Here is a 17,826-nt window from a genome sequence, read left to right on the forward strand (position 1 = left end):
CACTGTCAACAAGGCAAAAGCAGTGAAGGTATGGCATTAATGATCAACCCGTGCATCACATCTGGAAGAAGTGTGTTCACATCTGGAAGAAAATCTGAATACAAGCCAGGGTACTTGCATACTAGATGTAGGGCAGATGGGGAGCAGAATGCCCCCCAACTAAGTTGTAGGAAATGCATGGACTTGGCAGGGGTATGCATGGGGAGGTGCACACCGCAGGGTAGAGACGAGACAACCCAGCCTCCTATTTGTCTCCTGAGTGCTGAGGAAAAACAGTGCAGGAGGGCAGTGGGACACCAGAGTCAAAGTTAAGGCTAACACCCATCCCAGATGTGCACTTATCTTAGTGAGTGTGGAAACAGTGCTGCCCCTTGCTGTGAGAGCAGCCACCTTCCAGAAGCTGTCCTGGCCCAGCCCAGGGAAAGCTCCCAGCAGCTGCTATATGTGTAATTAATTATTCCTTGCCTCTCCACCTCCCAGCAGGCTCTGCAGGGAATACAAGGTCCACAGAGAAGACTGATAGGATTTTCCACAATGATTTGTAACACTATCTGTGCCCTTCTACTGGTGTAAAGGCAAAAAAATAGGAGATGAAACACTTAATTCCTTTTATCATCTGAAGAATAAAAAGGGGGAGAGGACACCTGAAAAAATAAAAGACCTTTGATATAAAAGTAGGTCTTAAGTTGTCCTAGATTACTCAGCAGTTTAAAAGAAAATTTTATTTAATTAAGAAAAATCTTGCTTGAAATAGAATCATCTTTAAATCAACCAGATTCATGGAACATCAACAATTTAATTTCTGGGTGCTATTAAATAATTACTACTTCTCTTCTGATATTAGTTTAAGCTAAAAACTAATTTCCTTAGTCATGATGGACAAAGGTTCAAACATTAGCATCAATGTATCTGTTATTTCTACAATCATTTTTGTGAATAGTCACTGACAAACAGCTTAGACACGGTACATAAGTCTTACCTTGCTTTGACGTTCTGGCTTCACCTGAAATTCAAACGGAAAGCAAGGAGCATTAATCCAACACGACAAACAAAAGAATACATCCCCTCTCACCAACAACTGACAAATTAAACCAACTGCTTTGACAGGAAAGGGAAATCCCTGCTTGTGTAAATATCATGTCAGTTTTTGTTGTTATTGTTGGCGTTTTTTTTTTCTTCTTTGATGGCGTGTTTTAGGTGGAGGTAGCCTGTTAAATGTCCAGTTGAGCCACGACTTTCTAGAAGGAGAGATGCCCATACTGCTCTCTTCCAGACATTTCTCATAGCAATTTTTTATTTCCTCTTTTATATATAAAGCTAAAATATTTTAAATATTTTTACTTCAAGTGTTTTTGTTTTTGGAACACAGCAGAGGGACTATTACATTTCTCAGAGCTTCCATTCAACGTTAACTGTTTGAGGTCTTCTAGGGCTGCTTGGAACTGGAATTCCAGAAGACTTTTAGATGTATCACAACTTTATGTACTGTCAAAAACGCAAAGTGATTAATGTGGCTTTTAACTCTTCATCTCTCAGAACTAAGGTCTCCCAGAAAACAGATTAATTCACAGATTTAAGAACAGGAAGGTTTCTAAAATAAATTGTTGTCCATATTGAAACTGATAAATAGCAAATCCTTCCAAACCCATTTGAATGTTCTTCAAACCACTATGGCATACACAACACAGCTCAGTTTCTGCATCAGATTTGCCTAGGCTCAGCCAGAATGAGCTCACGCAAGCTAATGAAGCTGCCTCAGGAAGGCAACTTGCTGCAACTGAGTCCTACAGCAGCTGTGAAGTTCTTTACACCTCAAAGTGTGAAGTGCCACCAAAGCTGGCAGCATTCCTGTTTTCAGGGAACAAAGGTTTCACATTAACATGAGATTGTTGCCCCTTAAAATAAAGCAGAGCCAATCTATCAAGGTGGTAAATCAAAAGCACTAGCAACCCGGTGTCACCGTATCACCTTTTTATAGCAAGGTGGCTGCTGCCACCAGACCTGACATTATCCTTGAGCTTATTGCCGCTCTGAATAAGACCATGACGCAAGAATATTTTTTGTGTGCCAAGGGTAGGATGGCTTCTTACTCGCTCTTGCTATGTATGCCACTTTAATGTCAGACCCTGCCTTTAAGCTAGTTAATCAATCCAGCCAAGGGACACTGATCTTATGTCTGACACTGACCTCCAGTTTGGAAGAGAGCACCTCCCAGTGCCATCTCTGCTCACCCACAAATACGTACTTGCCACCCTGTGACACTTCAGGGTGGCACTGCCACACACCTCCCCAGCCTGCTGTGCCCCACCACACTGCCCACCTCCCTGTCCGGGGGCTGCAGGGTGTCCCGAGGGCTGTGACTTGCTTTTCTTGAGCACAGGGACAGGGGTTGCTGCTTCTCCTCTGCAGGAATACAGCAGGCTCTGCTGGCCGCTGGGACTCACTTCTGTGCAGGGTTCTCGCTTTGCAAAAGATAGGCATTTTTTGCCAGACAGTTGGCAGCTTTGTTCCTCTCAGGAGCTGTCTGTGAGGGTCTTTCAGCTGCATCCCTCCCATCATTTTGACTGGCCATAGGAGAGAAGCAATATTTAAGCCGACAAAACGCTAGCTGTCAGACACCCTGAGGGAACCATGTCACTGTTGACAGGGTCTCATGCCATGCTGTAGCAATAACAGAAATTGACTCATTTTGAATAATTAACCTGTAAATTTACTTGTTTTGCTCTTTTCAAGACTTCCATCTTATTGAACGAAAAGTAACTGGGGAGAGCAACCCCCCTCTCCCCAGAACCAACCCTCTTGTCTGGAAACACCCTCCCAGTCTAGGCAGGGGTGCCACCACGCTCCAAACAGAGGTAAGGTGGTGGGATCCCAGCACATTGCCATGGGGGCTCTGCACTAAATCTGGGCTGGCATCCCACGGCCAGAATTGTTTGAAGGTGCAATACGTTGCTCATGCTTTTGCAGGGCAGAATCCCATTCTGCTTTCCCCTTTGCCACCAACACCGTTTTGCCCCCAACACAGTTTTGCCCAAGATGCCTGAGCCATTCCTTCACTGTATGTCCTGCTGCTTCTCATTTGTATTTTAGACTGTTGCTTTTTTCCACCACCACCCCTCATCACGTACATCCATGCCTAAGCCATATAATTTGGGATTAATTGTTCCACTCCTGCTAAATGTCATCGACTTTTGGCTCATTGGCTCATTTCTTCTTTAACATTTTTTATTTAAGGGCTAAGTAAATGGTAATAGCCAAATAAAGCTTTACCCTGTATATAAAGGGCACCTTCCTTTTTGAACCCTGAGGACAGTCTTATACCAAAGCATTTCAGTGCAATTGAGGCAAATGCATGAATTAACATATATTTTATTTCTGAGCTCAACAGTTACTTTTCATCCACCATTACCCATTTCTTATTTTTACAGCCTTGCAAAGGAGGAAAAAAAATCAGATTGCTTTCCTAAAAAACAACATCCTTACAGAACAGCAAGAAACCATCTGAAGCTCTCCCTGGGCAAAGTTTGTACTTTCCAGAATTGGCAGGTGCATGCAAGGAATGTGACACAAAGTGCAGTTTGTGTAACGTGCCAGAGTCCTGGCTTGACAGCCAACCGCTGCCTCAGTCATCAGCATTGCTGCCTTTTCTCCTCATACTCACAGGCAGCTTTGACACTTGTCTGCAGCTCCCTGACCTCCTCTGCAGTTTGCATTTGGCACACCCATGGTGCTCGTGAAGTAAAGGCAGAGAACAAGCAGCAGAGGCAGGGTTTCTGACCAGGGTCTGACATCCACTGCTTTAAAGTGAGTTGCTTCAGGCTTAATACTGGTCTTTGCTCATAGACACTTTTCTGGAAAACACAGGCAGTGAAGTAAACCTGACCCTGCGCTGGTCCTGGTCTCAAGCAGGGCAGGGCATGGAAAATCAGCCACAGCAGAGCCTGGTGCAGGGGAGAGGGGCTGACCTGAAAACAGCATCTGAGTGATCTGGCAATGACTGTGCTGGTGCTCAGACCTTAAAAGGATCGCACAACGCTGTTCGTGGTTGTCCAATTCAGACAAAAGAAAGTTAAAGTCTTCTGTTTGTATGCCACAGGGCTATGTGCCAAGTGATACACAACTTACCCCAGGAAGGTGGGAACAACAATTAGCAATGCTTATGCTTTCAGGCTTCAACCATAATCCAAACTACAGCACTATTTATTATTAAAAAAAAAAAAGAAAAAAAAAGAAGTGGATGCAGACCCCAGAGTACAAAAGCCAGTGAGTTTGCTCACTCACACAAGCACTCTCACAGGAGAGACATCTCAGGACCATGCTGCTGCCCCAGGTCTGGGAGCAGGCTGCAGTCTTGCAAGGGCTCTTACATGAGTTTAAGCAAACCAGTCTTGGGAACACCACACGCTGTCAGACCATTATCTCATGGCTCAGTGGAAGCAGAGGACACTCGGACCTGCTTGGAGCCGCTTACCAGGCCCGAAGATCAACCTTAGTATCTTCATTATGCGCTTTGAAGAAGAAACGTGAAGATATTTTGGGAGGACTAGCTTGTTCACACAGAAAACCTCACACGGATTTGCCTGAAGCAATTCGTGAGTCTACAACAACTGGCCAAGTAATTTCAACAGATCAAAACATCAGGAAAACATCAGGAAGAAAAATAAATAAATAAAGGCAACACCTTAGAAACACTGTCTTTCCTTTCCTCATTTTGAGAAAAAAAAAAAAAAAGTGTTTTGAAACTCATACAAATTCACTCCTGAACAAAATTCCCTTGCCCCAACAGAAAGTAAAACATTAATTTGGGGATTGAACTGAATTTGTTAGGTATTTATACTGGCTTTCTCCTTCTGCTCCTAAGAAGGACCCAAGTAAACAAACAACTACCAAGAACACAAAACCAAGAAGACCTAGAAATTTCACTCCCATCTGAGCTGAATTCTTTTCCTTATTCAAGTCATCACCTGTACAAGACAAACTGACCAAACAACCCAGCCCCACCACCCTAAACGGCATATTTATATCCACATATTTTGCAAGCCAAAAGAAAAAATACCTTTTCTGTGTCAGTCTAGGAAAGGAGGAGAAGAAAAACAAGCTTCTCTGCAGCAGAGCTGAGGGGCCCCCACCTGAGGTGCTGCTACGTGCCTCCTGCCTTGCCAGGTGTGCTCCCTTGTTTAGGGGTTGATTGGTGCACCTGAACCCAATTAAGGGGTGGCACAGACCTGCAAAACCCATGTCTGAGGGTGGTGTCTCTGCCCCCTGCCTCCCCATCCCTCACAGCTGCTCTCATGCTGCACAAGGGTGCAATATGAAATTAAAATGCTCCCATAGTTGATACCAGGTGAAGACCATTGCCTTTTCAGAGCCAGGCATGCACTGCTATGCTTTATGTTCCTTTGGAGTCTAACCTGCCACCCTCCTCTTCCACACAGACATGGAAGGTCTCCTGAAAATGGAACAGAGGTTTATAAAAATAGATCACTTGTACATCTGCTCTAGAGCTCTTACTGTGCTGTGAAATTATACCCACACCATGTTTTGTGATTTCAAAGGCTATGCAATTACTTTTCCTTGGAAAGTACAAAACCCTGAGACAAGTGGATCTCTTAAAAATTCATGTCTCTCTTGTGTACTGCTTTTTTTTTTCTTTTCCCATAATTAATAATTATTTAAACATGTGGTTGTGCTCAGTCTGACACTCCTGGAAAATTGCTGAATCTGTTTTGAAGACATCAGTATAAAAGAAACAAGAAAGAAAACTGAAGAAAGCTCATACTATTTACCTTCCCCACCTACAGAGCTGTGTGTACATCAATCCACTGCTATTTGCTTGTTTCTATTTACTACACAACTTCTACATTTCAGATATCACCAAAAAAAAAAAAAGCAGCCTTTTTTTAATATGCTTCTGATTTTTTAAAGTGGGGAATGTGACTTATATTTTTGAAGATATGAAGAGTGGAAAATGCCTCAGTACTAAAAACCCAATGGAAATTATTTTAAAGCAGATAATTTCCATAAAACATTTAGATACGTTTCAAAACTAAATGACCTGCTGATGAGAGAGATATTTTTTTGTGTTATGTGATGGCAGAATCCTGAAATCCTTGTTCATCCATGACTCTCACTGAAATTTAGGAAAAATTTGTCTGAGTCGAGACAGCAGGATTCAGACTCAGTGATTTTTGCACGAGGCCCTAGGGCCAAATTTGTACTTGATTTAAATCAGGCCAGCAGAACTGAAATCAATAAAATGCCATTGATTTATATCAGCTCTTACTTATTGCTATAGTACCCATGTTTATTTCTTCACCCCCATTGTAATCATTCTCCACCAGTCATTAACCACACATATATAGAAGCTATCATGTGGCACCAGCTAACTGACTGCTCTTTGGAAAACTCCAAATGTCAGATTTCCCTCATTTGCAAGATCTTGATCTCACTAATGCTGGTGAAAATAAGGATTTCTACAACTCAGCCCCATGCTGTTCCATTGGGATTAATGAGAAAAAAATGAGGACTGGAACACAGCAAAGATTTCAGCTACTGTGAACACTGCCATTTGCGTTGCTTTGAGGCGTGACATGCAGGGAATTTTAGGGTTGGTTCTTTCTGGGTTATTTTACTCTGGTAATTTCAGTTCTATTCAATAATGCGAAAACTCCTAGTGCGGTTTCTAAGCAGATTCTCTGTCATTTCCTTCTGGGTTGCTTTAACTTTTTTCCTTTTGTTGTTCCACAGAGATGCTCAAACCTCTCATTTGCACCAAAATGTCCCATTTCTATTATTTATTCAAAGTGGCAAATAATGACACTGCCCAGAGACAGAAGGGTGGGATGCCTGGGCTGTGCCCACATGAACAGTTTGCTGCAGACCAGTGGGACAGCTGTGAAGTGGATTCCCTGACTGCCGTTTGGTTCAGGTCACAGAGTGATTTGGGACAATGGAAGTCTGAGCTTAGGAAGGACTTTCCCCTTGTTGTCTAACCAGTTGTAGTTAAAACAAAATTACAGTCCTCTAGGTGCACGTTAATATGTGTGGTTTGAGTCTGATGAATTAAGTGAGCGTAAGGATGGTGTAGTCCAGCAGTTTGTCCAGCAGCCACTGCTCGCCAGAATTTTGGACCTGATTGAAATTCCATTGAGGTTACCTTGATTTCATTGAATTTATCACTGATTTCAGCTCAGTCTGAATCAAGGCATTCATTACTGCCTTGAGATTTTATTGAGTTAACTTACCGTGTATTGATACTTCAAAAATTAAGAAACTTAAAGGAATGCCATCTGAGCATTACAAAGGTGGGCTGCTCTTCGTTCTTATTCAGATACATAGCCAATCTTTTTAAGAAACTTCATTGATGTGCTTGCCTTATTACCATCTTGAGGCAAGGAATACAATATACTAAGATAGGTTGATTGAAATCTATTGATTTCTTTGTATGTCCACATCTGTAATGTGTTAGGGTAAGAATAAGCACATGCGGATATTTTCACTATCATCCACATTAAAATGGCTTTTAAAATTATCTCTCTCTTGTAAATGTCAAAACTTTACAGCTACTAAGGTTAATTTAAATGTAAAAAATTCTGGGTGAAATTTTGTGGTTTGGTAATGTTTGCCCAAAATTGAAAGAAAGACATGTAATCTTAATTTAAAGATCCAATCCCTGAACTCGCTGTCCCAGTGACTGTGTATGTTGACATTGCTTTTATCAGTGTTCTCCAAACAAATAATCTATGTAACCAGAGTTAGATAAAAATATGGAAACTTAAATGAGGCCACTCCTCCAGCTGTCTAAATAGGTTTTATATTTGCTATGATAGGAAATCCATACTAACCAACCTACACACCTATTTTCTGATACTTCACGTGCATAGTCTCGCTGAAGCAGTAGAACATGTTGATACCAGTCACTTAAGAGACTGTCACATGAATTTCCCTGCACAAGTTCCTGTGCTAGTCTAGTAATCAATGCTCAAGGCTTTCTAGCTCTGCTGCCACATGCTTATTTGCAGGGAAGAAGACAAGAGTTGAATTTGGCAGTCAGTATTTGATTTCTTCATAGAAGAATCATTCATTTAAACGAATAAACATATACAGTCAATGGTCATGACGGTACAGTTGCGTGCGCCCTGCCACATGGGGCTGACATCTTTGCTGAGTCACTCACCACAATGGGACTTCATTCATTGAAAAAGCCAGCTTATCTATGACTCTTTTTGTTACAGTTTGTATTGCATTTTTAATCTTCTCAAATGACTTCTGTGTCATCACCTTGTCTCATCACTTTAGCTGTTAGATCCCTCTTGAATTCCTTAAAATCCTTCTTAGAATACATGAAATAAATCATAGCGTATGGTTGGGAAACAAACCTACAACACTTATCCTTGCAACCCGTGGCAGAAATACTTGTCGTTCCAAACACCCTGCATAATCCTGAGTGCTCAGTACAGAAAGTCTCAGAAAGGTGTGCAGACAACAGCTAGCACTTGAACAGAGGGAATTAGAAGAAACAATGCTACTGCAGAAGGATGTCAGTCCACACAAGAGGAGACAGATGTATCAAAAGAAGGAACCAATACATCAGTGTGTTGATCAGCATTTCTCTGAAACAAGGAACATCAGCTGTGTAAAAAGGGACTGCTCCTGAAAAGCCACAACAGGTAGGCTGCTTAGATGGGTCAAATTCACTGAAGAGAAGGGGAAAAAAGTCACTGGATGTCACTTCTCTGCAGAAATCCAGCTGAGGGAGTGCAGTGCTCCATCTGGCAGAAGAGTAGTCAGACCTACAGAGGAGGAATTTTGCTGTGATCACTTGGGAGAAGCTGAGACATACATCTAAATATGAAAAGCCTTTCATGAAAAAGATGGAATTTAATTTCTTGCTTCTCTTTCCCATTTATTTTTTTTTTCTTTTCTCATGGTGGTGATTTTCTTCATCATTACTGGCTGGTCTGAAAGTAGTGAAATATCTAGTCTTCCAATTTTATCCTTAAGGGTCATGCCACCTCAAAAGGCACTTTATTATCATGATATGCAAGTTTATTTTGTCATTTGTTTAGCTCTAATTGTGATATGCATCTTATTTATTTTTTTTAATTCTCTTTTTACGTTTCCTTGTGCATGTTTGAGGTGACCTAAATGCTTCCCATTTGTCATTGCTTTGTTTCTACTCTGCAGCAGAATAAGAAATGGAGAACATCACATCCTCCCTAAGATGTTCTGCTCATTTTTTTTCTGTGATGTATTCTGAGTGTGCCCTTTCCTTTGTCGTATGAGGTGCTTTCTTGCAGCAACTTTTAACAATTGTGATTGATTTCTTGGCTTTCTTTTTAACCACAGACTAAAACTTCTTTAGTTTTCCAGCTGCCACAGTCCTTCAGTTTCTGTATCTTGACATTTTCTCCAGGAATTTGTTAAATGATTCTCAAGAACCCACGTTTTGAAAAATCTTCTAAATCTATCTTTGTCCACATGTGACAATAAAACATTCAGACAGTAAACAAAACCTTAATTCAGAATTCTCCATAAATATTAAGTAAATGTAAATCCTTCTGCCTTTCATATTGCTAGAGACAAATATGGTAACTGTAAACACAGCAAGCATGTACTTGACTTCACCTGAAATAACACTAGTAGCATCTCCTATATTTAGTCAGATCATTAGCTTTTTTTCTTATATAAAACCTTGGGAACAAATGGGTGTTGGTCACCAAACTTTATGATGTCACACAGAACATTACAACTGTAACACCTCCTTGTGGTCACCATCCTATTATTATGATGTTATTATGATATTGTGGTTTCGAGGCAGTTGCCTAGGCATGCACATGTAGGGAAATTTTAAATGCCTTTGGCTATAAGCAGGTGGGGCTGGTAGACTTGGCAATCACCTAGAGGGAGGCAGATGAAAACTGGTAATATAGCAAGGCCTGTTGCCTCTGATCTTGATCAGAAATTAAAATCCTGCAAGATTACAGTCTTCTGTGTGTGTGTGCCAATTTACTGTTAAAGTCCAGAGGAAAACAAAAATAAAAAGCATTATCAAAGACAGTTATGTGCCAGGTCAGTACTTTGTTTTAGTGTAAACACAAACGATGAGCATATTTGAAACATTTGTTATTAGCAGCTAATGCACCCCATTTTTCCATAGGGAAGCCAGACAAATTTCTCATGCACATAGACTGGTGAAGTAGGAGTTGACCCACAGCCAAGGAAACATTCATTTTTTCCTTGCTTATAAAAATAAATAAATACATAAATAAAATTAAAACAGGAAGCTGTATTTCATGATGAAATCTCAATCCTTTTTCTGAACAATTTTCCTGCAATTTGTTTGCATTTTGTGGTATTTCTCAAAAAACATTATATTGATTTACTTTAATGCACAAGTGGAAAAGGGCAAGTGGGGGAGATGGGGACAAAGAGAAGATATTAAGACAACACATCAAGCCTTGCAGATGTACAATGCTAAGCACAATGCCCAGGTGCTGGCGATGCTTCATGCACTGGAATATAAAACTCTGGAATTCAATGGGTTTGGAGAACAACAACAAAGGAAGAGCTAGTTGCTGCTAGCAATGAGAACGGACTAAGGGAGCAAAATCTCTTGCATGTAAGGCATCAGATCCAGAAGAGAGAATGAAATGTGGTACTGGTTGACTGAAGAAATGCAGCTGGTACTTTGCCTGGTGCTCAGTTCGAGGTTAAGACTTTAAAAGACAGAGTGAAGGATTTAACTGCACTTGGCAGTTTTATCTGATGCATGTACAAGTGGATCAATGTGCTTTCTTGTCTCTCTCCAATACCATATAAATCTCAAAAGCAGTTGGATGAATAAGCAGAAGGGAAGACCTGAAAATGAGTTTCTCACTGACCTGGGATCTCCAGGACTTTTGTTCTTTTTGGTTTTAGTGTTATTCAATATAGCCTATTTGGAAATTAACCGTCAATAAAATTCAAACCTTTTGGAAGCTTGAGCTTGATTTCAAAGCAAAATAGCTCATTTAAAACAAACACTTGCACATTCACTTCTCTGCAACCAGTTGAATCTAAATATACATACATCCAACACCCACAAACTGAGCTGAAATTTACACTGTATGTATACACAGCAAGAATTTCCTGACTTAAGACACTATGATTTAAACAAGAAAGACAAACAGTAGACTAAGAGCATGGTTTCTGACACAGTGATAGGGAGAAGTAAACCTGGAGAATCAGGCAAATTGCTAATCACTGCAACAAAAACCTCTGGAAAAGCTAGGAATTCTTCAGTGCTTAGTTGATTCACCCAAGGAATATATTTCATATTCAGCCCTGACTTTTTTCTTCACTCCTTGGCTTTGGAATGTCCCTGAAGTAGGGGGAGATTGAATGAAGGAAAAAAAAATTACAGAGAAAATTGAGAAATGTAAAAGTAACACTTTTTATTGGTCAAATTAAAATTACTTTCTTAATCAGCTGACGTATCAGACAGACACAGAAAAACCTCAGGCAAGACTCAGTTCAAATTTTGCTTAAGTTCTAAGTACAGGTTGGAGCTGGTCCCTGTTTTACTGAAATGATTTCATAGACTATGATGCACTGACAGCAAATCACCTAGCATGCCAGGTGAGGTGAAGGATGAGTGACATCCCTCCTGTCCTGACCCTGGTCAGAAATGCTACATGCAGTGTCCATGCGTCTCATAAGTCTTTGGTCCCCATGCCTCCTCCTTCCACCAACCTGCTATATTGCTCTGCTGCAACATATGTGAAAGAGAACTTGCATAGAAAAGTATGTCTGGGAGAGGAAAGGAAAAAGAGAGCAACTGCATCTGCATTCCTACGTAACATCACGTGGCTGGTAGAGAGCACTGAAATCAGGGTTGCAACTGCTTAAAGACCTGATGGCAACTACAGTAACATGGAGAAACAAGCCACTGAAGAGAGAAATTTTCCATTGTCATCATTATCACAGTTATTTCTTAAACTCAGCTCAAACCGAACAGAAACTGTATTTAATTTCTGGGAATTTCCATTTCAGGGCAGAAGAGCTGAATTTGAATAACAATGCAAACTCCCCAACCCATCAAATCATTTAAGCCTGTTCTTCTCGACCTTAAACTTTTGGGATCTTGGACTAAAACACTTGCAGAAAAACACCAGGTGGTACTTATGCCTATTTTAAAACTGAGAAAAACAGAATTCAGAGATTACATGACTTACACAGGCAAGCAAAACTAGTCAGCTGCTCTACTATGAAGAAAACCATTTCGCCCAGTCTCCACAAAACAGGATGAAAGGTTAGCTTTAACCTTACAAACTAACTTACAGTTTGGCCATACCCAGCTTGGTACATATAGGAAACACAGTTAGAAGGAACAGATAGGGCAACAGTGAGCATAAAGGCTGCCAACAACCAGCACTGGTTTACATTTTTCTCCCTCTGTAAGGAAAAAGGCCACATCTCTAGAAAAATGGGCTTTGTGTATAAATGTATATATATACGATTTTCTTAGAAAATATGGAAAGGAAATATACATTTCTTACGCCCGCTTGTCTATAGCATTTTTCCTTTCTGAGTTACTATTTCTATTTATAAAGGCCTGGCATTGAATAAGACAATACAAAACAGACTGTGTAACAACAAATTAGCCATCCAAGTATTGATCCCAAGAATAACACATGTATGAAATGAACACTTAATCTGGACAGTTTGCCAACACTTAAATGAACGTGTTTAGTCATAAAACTGTACTGCTATCTTTTCTTAAATGATAAAGAGCTGCCTAAAAACACTCATTAGATTGTTGAAGGTTTGGGTACAGAAAAAAAGGCAAACCAAAGAGTTGACAAATCCTTCACAGTGCTCTGTCCTTGCTATCTACGTGGGGCAAACTCACTGGCAGAGTAGGGGACAAGAAAGTTTATGAAAGATTCCTCTTCTGTAATATTTTGAGGAATTAAAACACGCCTTCTGAAGCCTACAGTTAGGTTTTCTAACTACATAAAAGCTAGTATGCTGAGGAATTGCTACAAAAATGTAAGCCCTAATACGAATTCTTGGGAAGAGCATAGAACCCAAGTTTGGATCAATTAGAGGTACCATGGGATAAATCTAGATCTAAATCAATGAAGGGGGCTCCAGGTAACTCTGTCAACAGAGCTATTAATAAGTGATGGACTTCTCAGGTACAGTGTGCAGAAACCAGAAGCTGCCTGCTGCTCATCTGCAAACTGCTGAGAGCAAAGCATATTTACACAGACAGTTTTTGGCACTTAGGAAGGGAAAAATCTAGGGTTTGTGCTGAAAATTGAAATGCCCTGTTTCTAGATTGACTGCTGATAGCATTCTGTTTGTAGCAGTAAGTAAAAGAGGTTTTAAATATTAACAATATTTCTTACGTTCTGCATGAGGAGTAAGAGGGCACACTCCTCTCCTTCCTTTGTCCTTTCACACCTTGACTTTTGCTTTTCTTCATGGTGTTTCTCTTCTTTCAGAAAACAGGGAAAATTAATATTTCCTCAGCTGAAGCAATATTTATATCCAATACCTCCCCCGATTCGGTTCATATTTGCAAATTGCCTATTTGGTTTTAGCTCCTTGCTTTCATAATCCTCCATTTTGTTTAACTGCAGTACACAGGAGACTGGTAGGATTACAGGAAGAAAATGAGCTGCATGATGCAACCCGAGGAGGATGTAGCAAAAGGGAATTTTCTGGCAAGAAGGGATTATTTTTAAGTCATCTTTTCTAAAACTCTATTTTAATGGAATTAGACTTATGTCCGATACATATTTGATTTCACCAACCTTTGAGAGACCCTTGCTTGCCTATGATATCTCTGTGTAGTAAAGGATTCTGCAGCTATGATATTTGTTTTATTTCAGGGTAAATTCCATAGGAAAGTATGGTATTTTAAAGCTGAGCAAAAGATATCAAGAATCAAAAAATAGTGACATTATGGCTTTATAAATGTCCTCTTCCTTTTTTTTTTTTTCATTTTTAATGCAACCTACAGTTAAGATATCTAAGAAAGCACACTTTTCCTTATATATGAGTGCACATTACATCTGATCAAATGTGTCATTCTTTTAACTCTACAGTTATCTCATTGGCATAATGGCTCAGTGTATTTTAATTGACTTAGATTTCTTGGATGAAATCCTGACTCCAGTGAAGCCAGTGGCAAAACTACAATCCCTTAAATTCCCAGCTTTCAAAACACTACTTTAATAATCTCATCACTCATATTACTCATACATTTTTTTTCTCAGCTCTCTTCACACATTGCATACAGCTGCAAGATGCAGCTCTCTGTCCCACTGGATAATTCTCCATGAATGCAGTTTCCTGAGGTATACAAGGTAATGATTTTCTTAATGCAGGTGGGCAAGGCTCTAAAGTTGATGTTGCTTTCATTAATTCTGGCACTTTTTAGATTCTAAAGTTTACATCTGCAACATTCAAACTTTCCTAAAGTTGTTTTTTGACTTACTTGTAAAACGAAGGAAAACAAAGTAAAATATTTCAAGATGATTTGAAGAGGGCTACCTTGTTCCACCATTAAGCAAAGATAACACAAACATGGCAATGAAACATTGCCCAGCTGTGGGGCCTGTCCTATACAGTGGTCCACTACAAGCAGGTATTTCACAGACTGCTTAGCATTAAGCAATAGAAACATAAACTGACTGCAATAATTTTTCTGCTGCGTTAAATGTTTACTCCAAGTTTTGGTGGATTTGGTCTCAAGCTTTTCATCCAGGTGTGTGTCTTGCCTGCATTTCACACCTAGAGAAGAATCCAGGCAATTCAGAGAAGTATCAGGCAATATTTCAGAGAAACATTTTTGTTTCTCTCCTTTACTCTTCATAGAATCACAGAATTCTCTCTGAACTCTTCTCTGAACGTACTTTATATTGTTTGACTGAACAGTACGAGGCTTGTGGGGATAGAAGAAAGAGGAGTGTTTGATAGAGAATGATAAGATTATTATGCAAAAGCAGAGACAAAATAACTTTGTTTATTTATTTAGATTTTAGTGTTCCACTTTTTTACCCAAGACTGAGCTCAAGAGCTTAAACAAGTGGCTTATCCCAGAACAATGGCCTTAATTTACTTCACAAATGAGACACAGGAGCCCTGGAGGCAGAGAGAAAACATGAGATAGGCTATGGGGAGGATTCAGTGTAATTAGTTCTGCTTAATGTACTTTCAAATTTAGTGTGGGGTTCAGATCTTCCAGTTCACCTTTAAAAGGTAAAGGGGCCCCTTTTAAGCTGCCAGAAAAGATTTGGCTGAGGTACTGAGGGGCCTCCAGTGCAAATTTACTCGTATCATTAGAAAAGCCATTTCCTTTTACGTGAGCCTAATGAAAGTACACTTAATTTGTAATTTTGTATAATTATAGATCTTGATGAGACAGATGAATGTGAATTCAGTATCAGCTAGTGAGTTCATCATTCCTTGTATCATCTATTTCTCAATTATCTCTAATGGTTGTCTTCAAGAGATTTATATCTTGTCATTTTCCTGCTAACCCACGTAAAATATCCTAGAAGAAATGTACCACTGATTTGTCCTAAGGAGACCAGTTTCAGTGTCCTGCACCAAGTTTCTGAAGGTCAGACTTCTAAAACACTTCCAGACTGTGATCGCATATCTCAAATGTAGATGACATTTCCTTCCAGCTCATGGTATTCCCATTGAATGCTTTCAATTTTCCAGAAGAAATTCCAGCACTGATGTCCTCTCACCTCACATTGCCTTCCCTTGAAACCTTGCTCAGGTACATGCTAGACTTTCATCATATGGCCAATTATTTCTACATACACTTCTTTTTTATATATTGCCAACTTCCTAAATATTGTTTGGGGTTTTCCAGATCTCTTTTTCCTTTCCTCCCATGTCCTCACAGTCAGTTGCAGCAAACAAAATGGCAAAGTGACCTCCACCCTGGGCTCTGGGCTATAATATCACAGGGGCGTTCTGTATCTCTCATTGCTTTTCTTAGTAATCTTTTCTTCCAGTCATGTTTCTTTGGTTTCTTTAAACTGCTTGACTTACTCCCAGGAGCAATGCTTACAAGAGATCTATAAAGCCTAAAAGGAAAACCAAACATGAAGCAGCACAGAGAAACCTGCATGCTTTTCAGAATTTTTTGGTGGCTCTTGAATGCAGGGTGCGACATGTATCTGAAAAAATGTGTTACAGAGAAAGAGCAATTGTTCCTCTTCCAAGAATCTCTCATTAGGAAAGAAGCCATCTGAATCATTCAGATGCAAATAATAATAATAAAAAAAATCTGCATTTCTAATCTCCCTTTTACTCTTTTCATGGTCATCTCGAGATATTCAGGGCAAGGATTCAATCCCATTTTGAACTATTGAAAAAGTAAGCTCACATTCTGTGGTGGTTTTTCTGTGCTTATTCATCTTGCTGGCTTTTATCTTGAAGGCCTTCAGGCTTACCTGAGAACTTTTTTTTTTTTTTTCTTTTCAGACTAAGGTGATAGGGCAGCAGTCTTAGTAGAAACAAATCTTTTGCCATCAGCAGGAGAGGTATTCATAATGCAGTTCTGTTTATCAATGTACAAAATGAGAAATATTGCAGCTTCTCAGTCTGCCACTTCAAGATGTTCAGAACCATTTATGCTTTGCCATTACAACACCCCTCATATCTGTTCAACCAGGAAAATATTTCACTGCTCTTGTGACAAATATTTTGGTTATAAGTATTGTTAATTTTGCAGTGCATGGTGTAATTGAGTACCCTTAAACATACATGAATTGTCAAGCACTCCGGGTACCTCTCAGCATCTGATCTGATTATGGAAATGCTTGTAGGTAAGATTTTTCCTCCCCAAAATGTAATAAACATATTTGTATGAAATACATGAATAAGCGATGTTTAGAGATAGGCAGATTAGAACTGTTTGGGAAGACATTACATAAATGTAAGGCAGATTCCATCTTGTAGTGCAAGAAAAGATACAGGTGACTTTCCATCTCTTGCTGATCAATGCTTATTGTATTGCAAATGCTGAAGTAGTTTTGTTCAGAATTATTAGCCACAAGCAGATAGCTCAAAACTGCAGAAGGCTGGTCAAAGATAAGGAGGAGACAGGGCCTTTTCCAGAACAGACTACTGGCAGGACTAACCTCACCTTGTTTTTCTCAGAGAAACTATGATTGATGTAAGAATAACCCTAGACCAAAAGCCACAGCATCTCTCTACAGTTCCAGCAGCTGCTAGGAAATAAGGTTTCCTATTATTCTTAAGAATAGGATAGAAATGATAGTTTTCAAGCTCAGAGGATAATAAGATTCCCCAAGGGCTCTCATAACTTAGCTTTATGTGGTCTGTGTTTGGATGATATTTAAAGGAAGGTCTTATGTGGAGAAATTGCGAGTCCTTGAGTGCCTGACTACCACATACTGAACTGGGTGAGATCTTGCCTTGGCAAATGTGTACGAACTGGCCAGAGGGTAAAGACTTATCATCATGTCCTCACGTTTCACTGAGCTTGCATCAATTGATTGCTACCCTCAGCCATCTTCACTAAAAAAACAAACTGATAGCACCACAAACACAGAACTGAGGCATAAATCAGGTAGATACAAGTAGAAAGGGAAAAAGTGTTGGTTAAAAAAGAAATATGCATGGTTACATAAATGAAGAATTAACAGAAAGATAAAGTTTGCAGGGAAAGTGTGGATTTTGATGAAGTTTTGATGGGAAGGTAGAACATGGATTTCAATGTAGTTTCAGTAAAAATTTATTTACGGCACTGTTTCTTAGCTTAACAGTATTTGAATGTGCCTGGTGAAAAAT

The 17,826-nt window shown here is 39.7% G+C and overlaps 1 protein-coding gene across 6 annotated transcripts in view; it reads right to left on the minus strand.

Moving 5' to 3' along the window:
• The window catches only part of LOC310902580 (uncharacterized protein), a 522,528-nt gene that overhangs the window by 14,188 nt on the left and 490,514 nt on the right, over positions 1-17,826 (minus strand). For all 6 annotated transcript variants that reach the window (XR_014586805.1, XR_014586806.1, XR_014586807.1 and 3 more), the window contains one exon: positions 980-1,003. The gene's annotated coding sequence lies outside the window, so the exon portion shown is untranslated. The remainder of the gene's footprint in view (positions 1-979; positions 1,004-17,826) is intronic.

This window comes from Anser anser (genome assembly GCF_964211835.1).
Source record: "Anser anser genome assembly, chromosome: 7".
Classification (NCBI taxonomy): Eukaryota; Metazoa; Chordata; class Aves; order Anseriformes; family Anatidae; genus Anser; species Anser anser.